Source organism: Trachypithecus francoisi, unplaced genomic scaffold, assembly GCF_009764315.1.
Source record: "Trachypithecus francoisi isolate TF-2019V2 unplaced genomic scaffold, Tfra_2.0 Lachesis_group3, whole genome shotgun sequence".
Lineage (NCBI taxonomy): Eukaryota > Metazoa > Chordata > Mammalia > Primates > Cercopithecidae > Trachypithecus > Trachypithecus francoisi.
The window spans coordinates 69660744-69674988 of NW_022681468.1; the positions used below are offsets into that span (position 1 = coordinate 69660744).

The 14245-nt window shown below is 42.2% G+C and overlaps 1 long non-coding RNA gene across 1 annotated transcript in view; it reads right to left on the bottom strand.

Annotated features, from left to right (window-relative positions):
* The window catches only part of LOC117069804, a 102336-nt gene that overhangs the window by 73625 nt on the left and 14466 nt on the right, over positions 1–14245 (bottom strand). The window contains exons 2-3 of the long non-coding RNA XR_004431672.1: positions 6070–6214; positions 971–1145 (exon numbers count right to left, since the gene is read on the bottom strand). This is a non-coding gene — a long non-coding RNA (uncharacterized LOC117069804). The remainder of the gene's footprint in view (positions 1–970; positions 1146–6069; positions 6215–14245) is intronic.

Below are 14245 nucleotides of genomic sequence, written 5' to 3' on the forward strand. Positions count from 1 at the left end.
CTCTGAATGATCATATTTAATTCCCTGTGACAGCTGTCTTCCCCACATTAGCATTGCAAATAAGTTCGGTTTTGTAATGGCCTTCTATTGAACATGATTCAATTATGTGTGGTCCGTATCGAGGCAGGATGCGGTCTTAGTATCTATAGCAATATTTCTGCAAGCTGCTGCTCTTTACACTGCTCACATTTAAGCTGCCTGTTTACCACAATGCTTTCCTTGAACTATGTTGAACTCCATACACTTTCAAATAAAATAAAGAGGAATGAATGTAATTTGAAAAAGCAGTTACTGGGTGTATAGATATTATATACCTCCTCCCCTTTACGTATATAATCAACCTGGAAACACTTGGGAAAAAATTGCCAATTGTCCCATTTTACAACCCAGATAATAAAATCATTATGGCCAATTAAATGATTAGACAATGCTAGACACACTGGGGTTCAATGCCTGGTTTTACATATCACTAACAACACACCATCAGGCATTAAGGCAATCAGTCTGAATTCAGTCATTTTCTTGTAATGGAGGTGAGAACCCTTCGCCTGGAAGGAAAGCGGCTTCTTCATGGACCGAAGGAAGATTCTAAAGTAACAAGACCTTAGCAAGGGGTGAAATACAGCTCTCTATCCTCAAAAACGTACACCTTGCCAATTGGGTCCTGCCTTCAGAAGTTCATCTGCAGATGCAGCCACCACCTGGGTTTCCATGGGGTCCTCCAGCCCTGCTAGCTGTGGAACCCGCATGTGATGGAAAGAGGTCGCTGGGTAGGACAGAGGGGCTACTCACTCAGACTCCACAAGACATCATCAGAAACCCTATGTCACAGTGACTCTGAAGCCAACTGAGCTGGCTGCCCAATGTAACTCGTGGTCTCCAAAGGGACAAAAGCTCTGAGTTTTTACATCTGATGTTAGGAAAGAGCACTCATTCCTCAGGCCTCGAGTTTCCAGGCAGAACGACTTACCTAGATAGGACTCCCGGCTTCCTCATTGCTAGGCGTGAGTGACCGGATGGTACCGTTGGAAGCAGGAACTTGGCGGCCTTGACTCAGCTCTTTTCCCCTTTGGCTCTCTCTGCCTGTCAAAAGAGCGCATTCTGGTCTGGTGTCTCGGCCGTGTAGAGAGCTTAGTGGGGCAGAGCTGCCAAAGAGGCCAGACATTTGGGAGGTTACATTCAATTCCAGGAAGAGTTAGTAACTGTACTTGACTCAAGTCATGTCCTCCAATACAGCCTTTCTCAGTTAAAAAAAAAAAAAAAAGTGGGTATCATCCATCTATCTGATTCCTGGGTCTGTCTCTAAGTTAGCTGGGAGATGAGGGAAAAGAGAGTTACCTATTGGGCTCAGCCCTTACACTTGCCAGCTCAATCCTTCCCCTGCTGTTTGACATTAGCGTAATGTGGGGCAGTGCTTATCAGACTTTAATTGTGCATGCACATCATCTGTTAAAATGCAGATTCTGATTCAGTATGTCTGGGATGGGGCCTGGGATGCTACATTTCTAACAGGTGCCTAGGTTATGTTGATGGTGCTGGTCCACGGACCGTGATTTGGTAGCAAGAATTTAAAATGTGGTCTCCAAAACTGAGAGAATTCAGAGCAGACCCAGCTGCAATAACAAGTGGGGGCAAGGTGTTCTGTATCCTCTTCCTTCCCTTAAGGTGGGGATCTGCACATTTTATTGTGGATTATTATCATCTGGAAAGTTCGCAAACTCAGATTACTGAGACTCCCAAGAATTTTTGCTCAGCAGGCCTGGGGTAGAGCCCAGGGATCTGCATTTTTAAGAAGGATTTTCACATGTTATGTCTTCTAACAGGTTATTCTCATGCAGATGGTCCTGGAACCACACTCTGACACAGGCTAAGTAGTCAGAAGATTCTTGCCTAGAACTACTCAATAATGCCACCTTGCTCTGTATGGCTCGTTACATGTTGCAAATTTGCCAACCATACATCTGATAATGGATTAATATCCATGTAACTATACATAATGAATCCAAATAACTCAGTAGCAAGGAAAAAAACAACTTGATCAAAAAATGGGCAAAGGATCTGATTAGACACTTCTCAAAAGAAGACATACAAATGACCAACAGGTCTATGAAAAAATGCTCAACATCACTAATCATCAGGGAAATGCAGATCTAAACCACAATGAGATATTCACCTCACACCTGTTAGAATAGCTATTATTCAAAAGATGAAAGATAACAGTTTTTGGCAAAGATATGGAGAAAAGGGGACCCTTGTTCACTGTTAGTGGGAATGAAAATCAGTACAGCCATCATAGAAAACAGTTTGGAGGGTCCTCAAAAAGTTAAAAATAGAACCACCATATGATCCAGCAATCCCACTTCTGGGTATTTATCCAAAGGAAATGAAATTAGTTATGTCAAAGAGATCTGCACTCCCAGGTTCACTGCAGCATTATTCACAATAGCCAGGATATGGAATAAATCAATCTAGTCCATCAGAGGATTAATGGATAAAGAAAATGTGGCATTTATGTACATAGGAATACTATTCAGCCCGAAAAGGAAAAAAAAATCTTGCCATTTGCAACATCATAATGAATCTGGAGCACATGATAAGTGAAATGAGCTAGACATAGCAAGATAAATACTGCATGATCTCACTTACATGTGAAATCTAAAAATGTCAATGTCATAGGAACAGAGAGTAGAATGGTGGTTGCAAGGAGCTGGGATGGTGGGGGTGGGGGAGAGATGTTGGCTAAAGGGTACAAAGTTTTAGTTAAATCGGATAAATACGGTTTGGAGATCTCTTGTACAGTATGGTGGCTGCAGTTAATAATAATATATATTTTAAAATTAAGAATGTAGATTTTAAATGCTCTTACCACAAAAAATGTTAAGTATGTGTTAATTAACTTGATTTAATCATTTCACAACATATACATATATGAAAACATCACATTGTATACAATAAATGTATATCATTTTATGTCATTTATACCTTAATGGAGCTGGGGGAATCTTTTTTAAAAAAGAAAATTCCCTATTATATTTAAGTCTGCAAACTAGACGTTACTGAAAGACTTCTCATAATACTTTGCCCAAACTGTCATTTATGCTCTCCAATGGCATCAGACAAAACTGTGGCCATAAGATTGCCCTTTCTTTCCCAGGAGCTAGGGAAGTTTATTAGAGGGGCAAGGACACTGATATCTCGAAAAAAGATTGCATTTTAACACACTAAGAATTACAGAGACAGAAGCAACATACAGCAAAAAGTGAGAATGTGAGCCTCTTTTCTTTAACCACAGAGCATGAGTAAATAAGTAAATAGTATATAAACATTAAAATTTTACCATCTGGCTGTTCATAGCTCACTATATGCTGTATTCACAAGGAAATTTCTCATCCTAAAACACCAAGTCTATCAGAATAGATGAAATAGCTCTCTCTGGTAACTTGTGGACTTGGGGGATCCTTTGAAGGACGCCTCCCTACTCTATCCTAACTCCTATTTCCTGTATTTATTTTCTGCAGCCATTTTCTTAGGCATATAAAATAAATCATTCTACTTGGCTCCTCCAGACATCTACTGATAAGTCTACTCTAACTTGTTCAGTTTCTCGCAGCTACACCACAATTCCTAGCAGAATCTTTAACTTTTCCAACTTTTCCTTTCTTTTTTTTTCTTCTTATGACTCTCCGGTTGTACTCAAGGTATTCTAATCATACCCTCTCTCTTGTTAGCTCCAATGATATCCCATGTCTCAAACCATCCTGTTTTTTTTATTTTTTATTTTATTTATTTTCTTCTTTTTGGAGACAGAGTCTCCCTCTGTCACCCAGGCTGGTGCAATCTCAGCTCACAGCAACCTCTGTCTCCCAGGTTCGAGCGATTCTCCTGACTCACCCTCCTGAGTAGCTGGGACTACAGGCAAACGCCACCACACCCAACTAATTTTTGTATTTTTTGTAGAGATGGGGTTTCACCATGTTGGCCAGGCTGGTCTCAAACTCCTGACCTCAAGTGATCTGGCCGCCTCAGCCTCCCAAAGTGCTGGGATTACTGGAGTGAGAAACCACACCTGACCCATTTTGTTCTTTCATCTAAGAGTTTCTTGCATCCCAGGATGGCATCATCCCAATGCCTGAAGTAATACATAAATTTAGTCTCTCCTTTCTCAAAAGGAAAAACATTTCCTTTTTTTTTTTTTTTGAGACTGAGTCTTACTTTATCACCCAGGCTGGAGCTGCAGTGGGATGATCTCAGCTCACTGAAACCTCTGCCTTCTGGGTTCAAGCGCTTCTCCTGCCTCAGACTCCTGTGTAGCTGGGATTACAGGTGCACACCACCACGTCCAGCTAATTTTTGTATTTTCAGTAGAGATGGGGTTTCATCACGTTGGCCAGGCTAGTCTCAAACTCCTGACCTCAGGTGATCTGCCTGCCTCGGCCTCCCAAAGTGCTGGGATTACAGGCATGAGCCACTGCGCCCAGCCAGGAAAAACACTTCTTGAAAGGAAAAAAACAGTCCCAAGGTGAACTTCTACAGGATAAATCCAAAGTATTTCTGCCATGTGTTTTACCATAGTATCTTAGTCCAATTGTGCTGCTAAAACAAAATATCTGAGACTGGGTAATTTATAAACAGCATAAATTTATTCCTTACAGCTCTGGAGGCTGGCAAGTCCAAGATCAAGGCACCAGCAGATTCAGTGTCTGGTGAGGGCTGGTCTCTGCTTCCAAGATGGTGCCTATCGCTGTGTCTTCAAAGGCAGTAGGCAGAAGGGCAAGAGGGCAAAAAAGAGGCCAAATTCCCTCCCTCAAGCCCTTTAAAAGGGTACTAATCCCATTCATGAGGGCATACCTCTCATGATTAATCACCTCCTAAAGGCCCCATCTTTTATACTATCACCTTGGTAATTAGGTTTCAACATGTGAATTTGGGAGGAACACATAATTCAGACCATAGCATACAGCAAGGGTGAGATATGCATATCTCTTTGACAGCCATGTTCTCCAATATGGCCAAAGTCCAGTTGTCCACAGCCCCCAATCTCCACCTCATCTCATTGCATTAAGCTGTTAGTCAATTTAGAGACTGAATGAAGTTAAAGCCAGGTGCAGTGGCTCTCACCGATAATCCCAGCACTTTAGGAGGCTGAGGCAGGTGAATCACCAGAGGTCAGGAGTTCAAGACCAGCCTGGCCAATATGACAAAACCCCATCTCTACTAAAAATACAAAAATTACTCAGGCATGGTAGTGCATGCCCAGCTACTTGGGAGCCTGAGGCATGAGAATTGGTTGAACCTGGGAGGCGGAGGTTGCAGTGAGCCGAGATTGTGCCACTGTACTCCAGCCTGAGCAAGACATCATCAAAAAAAAAAAAGAAGAAGAAAGAAAAAGAAAGAGAGAGAGAGAAAGAAAGAAAGAAAGAAAGAAAGAAAGAAGAGAAAGAAAGAAAGAGAGAAAGAAAAAGAAAGAAGCTGAAGATAAATATGGTCATTCCTTTACTTGAGTGTCACTTAATAAAGGCATTCCTTTTGTTGATTACATTAGCAAACAGAAAACACAATAGGATAATGGGAGTTTGTTGAGTAAAAATGCAGAAGTCATCACAGAGAACATTCTAAAATTCTGCATTGCATACCACTCAACCTGTAAATCCAAAGGCATTTTGATTTTACCTCCCACCCATTATACCCCAGCTTACCCTTCCTGCACCTCACTGCAGCAGACCTTGGCATCTTTACCTCATGTCCCAGTCCTCTCACTTCTTTATACTTTCCCAAGATACCTGAACTCAATAAATTGCATGCTCCCTGATTTGCAATTACCCTTGACTATGGCTTCTTCTGCCCTGGAAGTGACAGTGACTGGAGTCTTTTCCAGACCCATCTCCTGCCTTTGCACTTTCATCACTGTGCATTCCTCCTCCAGGTCCCCTGCTCTGCCTTTCACATTCCTCTCCCAGTGATTGGGAGGTGGGCCACGGAGCTGAACCTCCTTTTCCCACACAATAACACACAGAAGCTGTCTTAGCAACAGGGCCTGGCATGAGCACAAGTCCTCATTTCAGAACCTACCTCTGAGGCCAAAGGAGTCCCTGGCAGGAGTCACTGTACCATGCCCATGAATCTCTGGGCAGCCCCAAACCACTTCAGAATACTCCAAGCCAATCTTCCAGGCACTTCTCAAGAGGCTGGCTCCACTTCAGCAAAGTGCCCTGCACTGAAAGACAAATTTTCCATTGGTAACTAGTGCAGTTAATGAGAGCGCTGGACACTTTGGCACTAAGGAAATTAGCCAGAATTTAATTCTGCCAACAAATTGCCTTGGGCTTGATGTCTCACCACGCGCATCCCTTAGGCCTGTTTTAAATTGTGGGTGTGTTTTTAAGTCTTCAAAAAATCAGACTATATTGGCTCCAAGACTGTAATAAAATGTCCTTGCTATATAAAGCAGAATCTGTTCAGCACTAAGTATCTTCTGTGTAACAATTTGCCACACCCCAAGACATGCACGTTTGCGATGGGTGTAAGACCAGCCAGAGACACACAGTGGCAATGTGTGCCACATGTTCAATTTCGTCCTTGGCCTCTCTCCATTTTTATTTCCTTAACCATCATCTCATGAGAGTACCTGTTAATGCAGTGAATGTGATTTGTTTGACTTAAAATCAGGTACATTTTCCACAGGTTAACAAATTGTTTGAATTGTTTGTAGTCATCACTTGGAAATTTCCTTTACTTTTAATAATTCTTTTCTGATTATGTAAATTTTATCCAATCCTCAAATATATAGTGCCGACAGTGTAACAACTAGAAATAAATGAATACATTGCATACACATTTTTTTATTTTGAGGAAAACAAGAGGGTTCAATTATTTTAGACCTCTAATTTTGCGTCATTATCTTCCCCTGGAAAATAACGTGACATCCAGCATTTTAAGTTCATCAAGAGGCCTCAGTTACCACCCTCATCTGAGAAGCATCATGCTCTTTATTTTGAAGAACCTACTCCCATCTGCCCACACATGAGAAGTACCTGCATCCGGGAAAACAGTAAATGCAAGAAAGTCAATAACAAATGAAATTAAAATCTCAGCATTACTTCCAATTACTTTTTCCACACCTAGATACATGCAAATGCATCTCTGTATATCTGTATGTAGATACATTACTTATTTGTTTTATAAGTTTGGGAATCATACTATACGTATTATTTTATAACTTGCTTTTTCCATTTAACAACATCTATGAGGACTTTTTTCATGCATGCTTATTTTTTATGTTTGCCTATAACTAGAAAATAGATTTAATAAACAGTTTTTTTCCCAAAGCAAAATCAATATACTACCTTAGCCAGAAATATATGACAAAACTAAAGCAGATGATTGTTCCATTAACTAAATTTTAATTTTTTTCTTTCTATTTAATTAATGATTAGATAATCAAGTTTGTTTTTTCTGTTAAAAAGAAACAGTGTTCAGAACAAGGTTATTCTCCCAAGAAGTCCTGGTTATGTTATTCCTGAAGTTAAGAAAAAAAGGTCAAAAATTTTATATAAAGGTATTGAATGAATTTATATCAAAAATATTATGTAATTAAATATCTAGTAATTCATGCATTATGCCATATTATCTTATGTGAATATAAATCTTTCTATGAAACTTGTGACAACATTTAATAATGCTTCTAAAATCATCCCCTGCCTATATACAACATGATATTCCAACACGAAAAAATTTTTCAGAAATGGTTACATACAAAGTGGAGCACTTTAACTCCGTAGACTTAGAGTCAGAAGTTACAGGGAGGTCAAAAATTATGTGTCCCTGTTCACTTATTTTTTTTAAGTCGGACAAACAATTCAGCACTGTTGGAGAAACCCCCAAATCCATCCCAACATGGATGAAAAAATCCATTGTCTCTGTAAAAGAAATCCTTTTCTTGAAACAGCTGCCAAAGAGAAGCCACCAGCTGGCCCGATGGTTTGGCCTACAAAGCCGGCTAATGTGGAGATGATTATCAGATGGCAATGTCCCAGGGACCTGGGTATCGCCAGCCAGAGCCTGCTGAGTAGGTGACAAGCACCTTGAGTCCCCCAGGCCAACTCCCCACCTTTCCAGGCTGTCTGGCACACAACACACAGAACTGTTGGCAGTCAGCTCTGGTTATGGCCCTTTCCAAATAATTTTCCCACATGTGAATTCTGAACAGGGGCTTGAGTTAGTGAAGCAAAAGCAGGACACTCTATTGTACACAGTCTCCTTCTCTCGAAGCAACCAGGGGAACACATGGGCTTCAGTCCCGGGTCCAGGGTGCAGCTTCTATCAAAGGACAAAGAAATGATCATGCCATTTTACTGCCTCAAATATTATGTGCTGGTTCAGGATATGATGCCATTGTCCAGGTTTTACTCTGAGGAAATTCTTTACCAAACTGTATCTAATATAGGATGTTCCTCATCAAAACTACAACTTCCTACCAGACCAGAGTGATTCTCCAATTTGACCACCTTGTGCCCAGGAACAAAGCAAAGAGACTTAAAGCAGTTGAGATGTTCACTCTACACACAGCCCTGTCCCACATCTACTCACCATTTTCCCTTCCTGATTCACACAGGGTCTCCTCAAACTAGTGCAGGAAATAGCCCCTTCTCTCTCAGAACAAGACCTTATCTCCCACTTCACAGAGAAGATATGAGCTCCCTCAAGCCTAGTCACACTCATGCGTACACACTCACACAGGCATGCACACACACACACATCATACACTGACCAACTCCACACACATCTTTATCGTTTCCCCCATCTCAGAGGAAACGTCCTCTCCCCTAATGCCATGCTTATTTTTTTTTTTTTTTTGAGATGGAGTCTCACTCCGTCACCTAGGCTGGAGTGCAGTGGCACCATCAGCCCTCTGCCTCCGGCTTCAAGCGATTCTCCTGCCTCAGCCTCCAGAGTACCTGAGACTACAGGTGTGCACCACCATGCACTGGTAATTTTTGTATTTTTAGTAAAGATGGGGTTTCACCAGGTTGCCCAGGCTGGTCTTGAACTCCTGGCCTCAAGGGATCTGCCCGCCTCAGCCTCCCAAAGTGCTGGGATTACAGGTGTGAGCCACCACACCTGGCCTAGACCATGCTTTTGTTCTTCCCCTACTTCAGGATCCCATCAAACACTTCCTTAACCTTAATCTTTTCCATGCTACTGGCTCCTTTCCCACTGCCCACCAATATATTCAGGTTCCTGACCCCCAGGCTACTTTCAGCCAACGGTTGGTTTCCTTCCTTTACTGCCAAGCTTCCTGGAAAAAAACCTTACATCAGCACTCTATCCTGAACACCAGCCCTCCATCCTTAATCTCTTCATTCAAACCACTCAAGTTAAATCCTGCTTCCTGTCAGAGCCCTGAAGGTACACATTCTAAATCTCACTTTTCTCATCCTTAAAACCAGGATAACGATACAGCATTACTTAGGATAAGGGCTAAGCCATTCTAACAAGGAGACCCCACATTAGAGTGGCTGACCACAGAGGTTTATGCTATTCTTGCTGTAACATTCCTAAAATGAGAGGAACAGTCATCGGGAAAGCCATGCTCCATGTGATCACTCAGAGAACCAGGATTTTTCTATGCTGTTGTTTCATCAGATTTTAATGTGCAGTGAATCATCCAGCTCTTGTTTAAAAAATGCAGGTTCTGATTTAAGGTCTGGGATAGGGGTTGAGAGGCTGCCTTTATTTATTTATTTATTTATTTATTTATTTATTTTAGAGATGGAATCTTGCTCTGTCACCCAGGCTGGAGTGCAGTGGTGCTATCTCAGCTCACTGCAACTTCCACCTCCCGGGTTCAAGTGATTCTCCCGCCTCAGCCTCCTGAGTAGCTGGGACTACAGGCATGCACCACGCCTGGCTAAATTTTGTATGTTTTGGTAGAGACAGGATTTTGCCATGTTGACCAGGCTTGTCTTGAACTCCTGACCTTAAGCAATCCACCCACCTCAGCCTCCCAAAGTGCTCAATTTACAGGCATGAGCCACCATGCCCGGCAAGAGTCTGCATTTCTAACAAGTTTCCAGGTGATGCCCGGCTGCAGGGATATGAAGCGTACTCTGAGTAGGAGGAGCCTAGGGTGTTGCAATTTCCTGTTCGATCAAAACTGGGTCATAGGCACCTCTGTATTCCAGCTCTCTAGAAGGGAAAGAGGGCATATGGATGAGTGCATGCTCAGGGTCCTAAGGCCCAGACTTGGGAGGCCCCATCTGCTCACATGCTGCTGGCAAACATGAGTCATATGGCCACACCTAGAGGCAAACAAGAGTGGGGACCTAGACATTATTTTTATCTATGGTGGTATTTTCTGGGAGGCACTGAGAATAAAGAGCAGATATATTTGAGTGTGGAACACTCGCCAAAACCAAGACAATTATTGGAATATCGTCAGCCATTCCAACTGCTATGGAGTGAAATGGTGTAGAATAGTGATGGCTGGAGCCGACAGTGGTTGGACAGCGGGGTAGAAAAGTGAAGGTGTGGCTTGAAGCACTGCACTATGACCCTAGGAAGGCAAGTACATCTCTAATAGAAATGACAGCCTGGGACACCACACATTCAGAAGTAGATATAGGAGTCATTTGCCCTTGCTGGTCTATTGTTGGCTCTCATGGATGTCCAAATGTTCCTGTATAATTCTGGATATTGCTCAAGATGCAGGACCCCTGCAAGACTTGCTCCCATGCTGCCCAAGCTGAAGGCAACCAGAGTATCGTTATGGCATTTCCCTAAATGTTAGCTGTGTAAAAGTGCATGTTCTACAGCAAGACTTTCTAAGTTTAAATCCCAGTTCTGCCACTTCCTGTGTGACCTTAGGCAATTTACTTCATCTCTCTGTGCCTCAGTTTTTCACCTGTAAAATGAGAATAGCTATATTACTCATGTCATGAGATAATTTGAAGATTGAGAGTAGTGATGTATTTTAGAAGCTTATACAATACCTGATACACAGTAATTCTTTAAATATCATGCTATGTTTTATCTCAACTTTATTTTCTTAAACTGCTGTAACCATGCAGTGGGTTCTCCTTGTTTGCTGCCTAGACAGAACTGATTTATCAAGACAGGAGAACTGCAATAGCAAAACAGTTTAGGCCATGCACGGTGGCTCACACCTGTAATACCAGTACTTTGGGAGGCTGAGGCAGGTGGATCACTTGAGGTCAAAAGTTCGAGACCAGCCTGGCCAACATGGTGAAACCCCAACTCTACTAAAAATACAAAAATTAGCTGGGTGTGGTGGCTGGCAGGCACCTGTAATCCCAGCTACTCGGGAGGCTGAGGCAGGAGAATCGCTTGAACCTGGGAGACAGAGCGAGACGCCAGCCTGGGTGACACAGTGAGACTCTGTCTCAAAAAAAGAAAAAAAAGAAAGAAAGAGTTTAATTCACGCAGAGTCGGCTATAAGGGAGAATGGAGTTTTATTATTACACAAATCAGTTTCCCCAAGAACTCAGGGATTGGGGTTTTTAATGATAATTTGGTGGGTAGGGGGGTTGGAAAGTGGGGAGTGCTGATTGGTCAGGTCGGAGATGAAAGTATAGGGAGCCAAAGCTGTCCTCTTCTGCTGAGTCCGTTCCTCAGTGGGGGCCATAAGACCACATGAGCCAGTTTATCAATCTGAGTGGTGCCAGCTGATCCATTGAGTACAGGGCCTGCAAAATATCTCAAGCCCTAATCTTAGGTTTTACAACAGTGATGTTTTCCCAGGGGCAATTTGGGGAGGTTCAGAATCTTGCAGCCTCCAGCTGCATGACTCCTAAACCATAATTTCAAATGTTGTGGCTAACTTGTTAATCTCCCAAAGGCAGTCTAGTCCCTAGACAGGAAGGGGATTTGTTAGGGGAAAGGGCTATTATTGTCAGCCGTAACTTTGTTTCAAAGTTAAACTATAAACTAAGTTCCTCCAAAAGTTAATTGGCCTATACCCAGGAATAAACAAGGACAGCCTGAAGGTCAGAAGCAAGATGGAGTTGGTTAAGTCAGATCTCTTTCACTGTAATAATGTTCTCAGTTACAATTCTTGCGAAGGTGATTTCACTTCTGACTTCCTCAGACCTGTCCAAAATTCATTTCTCACCATTCTAGCTCCTTTTTCCCTCAGTCGCCCTAAGCTGAAGAACAAGGCAGCTCAGGTTCTGTAATGATCCTGGCAACCTCACATACCCAAGTATAATGAGTGTGGAAGAAACCCACCTCGAATTACACTGGAGCACAGGACACAAGAACAATTTCTCATGAACTGCTCCTATGGTCAACCCTAAAAGAGTAGAAAGAAAGCAGCACAGTCAGCCCTGGAAACTCCTTAGGGTCCAGATGCATTCCTAATAGTTCATGCCGAAGTTAAATCATCTCACTCCTCCCTTCCGCTGAAGACCTTTTGTGCTGTTGGGTTAAAATTCCAAGGGCAATGCTGAAGAGAAAAATAATTACCAAAGGATTCCAATAAACATAAAAGGTAGAGTTTGATTGGACTATGGAGAAGTCCTAGCTATGGAGAATGCTAAGGAGATAGAGCAGGCCTGTGCTTTGGGGACAATGAAGAGTACAGGGCTGATTGCTTATGGAAGCATTCCACATCTTATTTTAGCATCTTCTGACAAAGCCATCTCTTTATCCCTCTGATGCTTCTTCCTTAAACCACTGCCATTCCCAGAAGCATGCTACCACCCAAAACTGGAGCCCCTGACAATCAAAGTAACTGGAAGTGGCCACAGAAAGCTCTACATGATGGAGTGAGAGCAGATGTCCATTCATTAAGGAACTTTCTCCATTAGGAAGGGGAGCCCTGTAAGAGGATATGGATTGAACGGTTCCATCCAATCACTTCATTTTACAGATTAATTTTTTAAATCTAGACAACAAATATTTACAAACTCCTACTGTGTGCTAGGCACTGAGAGACGAGGAACTAATCTAGAAAATTTCAAGTCCCATAGTTTTGAATGCTGGACCAGAGTCCATGTCTTGATCCCTGGCAAAGCATTCTCCATCTACATCCTGCTCCTCCTAAGGGTCCGCTGTGCTCTGAGAACATGGGTTAATGTCTGCCACAGCTTTCCATTCTCAGGCAGGCACATTTCTACACAAGCAAAACCACAAGCAAATTTACAGAGAAGGTCCTCTTTCCTCAGGGCCCAGTTAGGCAACTGAGAGGCTGATAGAAGCAAAACCACATTTGCTGAGCGCTGACTATGTGCCAGGGCCTCTTCTAAATACTTCACCCACACTGTCCCATTTAATCCTCACAACCCCCTCACAGATGGGTACTATTGCTAGCCCCATGTCACAGATGAACAAAAGTTTACAGACGTGAAGAAGGAAAAAAAATCTTGCTCAGGATCTCATAGCTAATGAGCAGAGATCCATGCCTTAAACTCAGCTTTTCCCAGCAACAAAGCCAAAATTGTTTTCCACAGTTCACTGCCCAGTAATTTAATGAAATAAACAACTGATTGTTTCTGAGATCACAAGAGCTTTGGCATATAGGAGTCACATGGGATTGTTAAATACTCTGTAACTACAATACCATCAGATGGGGGTGATTTGTTCTTATGGTTTGTGGACTCCCTTTGGCTCTGTCTACCAAATCACTTTTTGGGGTTTTGCAAAATAGGAAACAAAAGTGACAATATTTTAAATCAAACAGGATCTATGTATTAGTTATACTGTGCCTATATCTCTATGTAAATGTTAAGTGGTTTTCACTAATTCCCAGAGCCACCTTATATACCAGTTTCTCTCTAAAATGGAGAAACCACATTTGAAGCAAATCAGACACGAGCGAGCAGCGTAATAGAGAACTCCACCACAAGGGGGTTTCTCGTGTGTCTGTAATGTTCCACTAATTAAACTTTGGAAGCATTAAAGACTGTCTTCAATGTGTATACATACCCACAGTGCAGCCTGACAGAAAAAAAAATCCATTCCAATAAGTCATGCACCAACAGTAGTGAACAAATGGATTTGCATTGTTAGGGTCCATAATTATGTGAATACAGTTTTCTCTCTGTGAAAAAGATTAGTTGTTCAGACATGCAGCTTATGAACCCAACTTTATGCAACATATATGGGTTTTTTTTTTCTTGCAGTACATCAAATAACTAAGCACACATGCCAATGACTGACTGTGACAGTTTTATCAGGGAGCCCCAGAAGCTAAAGGGGCAAACTTTTCGGCAATGTGCTACAGGAAGTA